Source organism: Penaeus monodon, chromosome 27 (assembly GCF_015228065.2).
Source record: "Penaeus monodon isolate SGIC_2016 chromosome 27, NSTDA_Pmon_1, whole genome shotgun sequence".
NCBI classification, from domain to species: Eukaryota; Metazoa; Arthropoda; class Malacostraca; order Decapoda; family Penaeidae; genus Penaeus; species Penaeus monodon.
The window spans coordinates 39,245,710-39,246,865 of NC_051412.1; the positions used below are offsets into that span (position 1 = coordinate 39,245,710).

Consider the following 1,156-nt stretch of genomic DNA (forward strand, 5'->3'; position numbering starts at 1 on the left):
ATCTCGGTAGGATCTTCTTATAGGAAGGTCTAGAAGCTGGAGATAGTCCCAGAGCGGGCTGGAGAGAAGCAGCTGGCCTAGCACGCCAGTTTGCAAACTGCAGTTTCTTCTGACGATGAAAAATGCGTTACTTTTTCCTTTTGGCGTAGCTTTCAAGTAAGATCAAATGCGTGAAGGAAAAAGGAGATGGTAAATGTTGTTCCTGGACAGGCTTCGCGTGACATTGCATACATAATATGAAAGTGCTCAAAACAATTTTTAGAAACTCAAGTATTTCATAAATCGAATATCTGTGTTTAGCATAATATCAGTATTACTATGAATTCGAAACAAATTGTTGTATCTGTTGCTGAGAGTTCCTTTTCGCTTTTGTTGATAAGAGTGTGTTTGACTGTTTCCTAACACGAGTCATACAAAGTACAGGAGCACCAAGTTACCTCAAGTTACTATACCGTGCATTATCCAAAGGAGCACCTCGACACCGGAAGGATAGTCGCTAGGGAAGGAAGTCGCCCACTTGCGAAGACCCGACGACGCGTCTCTGAGTCCCTGAGGCAGGTGCGAGCGGGGGCGCTGAAGGAGCTCCTGCGCCCGTCCTCTCGCGAAGTGGCTCTCACCCGCAGGAGGATGCGTCCTGCCGATGTGGTTCTCCTGCAGTATTCTAGAGGCTCAGACGGACTCTGTACAATGCTCATTTCCGCGTGGAGAGTATAGGTCGTGTCCCTGTACGGATCGGGGGACCTACGTTCACAGACAGTTTGCTTTTGAGACTCAGCGGTATACGTACGGTAGCATTTCACTCTTCAGTGTATGAAATTGATCTTCCAAATCAGTTCGCCAGTTCCTCGCTCTACCTTTCTAAATGACTGAGAGACAAAAGCGCTTACATATTCGTAAAAAAATAAACAAAGACGCTGGCGGTCGGTTTACGCCCGGACCTTGCACTCGTAATAGCTCCCTAACCCGACTTAAGTCAGGGCGGCGAAGGTAGGGCCGGAGTACTAGGGCTTCCCTTCGGCGTGGCCTTCGTACTGCGGCCGCGGGTTGCTGCCCTGAGAGCGGGAGGAGGCGGAGCGGAGCACAAGGGAAGGGAAGGGCGCCAGGAGGGAGGGATGGAAAATCCGGCTGGCGGTAACTTGTAATCACTTACGTATGC

The 1,156-nt window shown here is 49.7% G+C and overlaps 1 protein-coding gene across 1 annotated transcript in view; it reads left to right on the forward strand.

The window, feature by feature from the left end:
• Positions 1 to 782, forward strand: part of LOC119590847 (Kv channel-interacting protein 4-like) — a gene marked incomplete at its 5' end in the record, with an annotated part of 49,453 nt that extends 48,671 nt beyond the window's left edge. Inside the window, 1 exon segment of the mRNA XM_037939606.1 lies at positions 11 to 782.
• Positions 783 to 1,156: the final 374 nt, after the last annotated feature.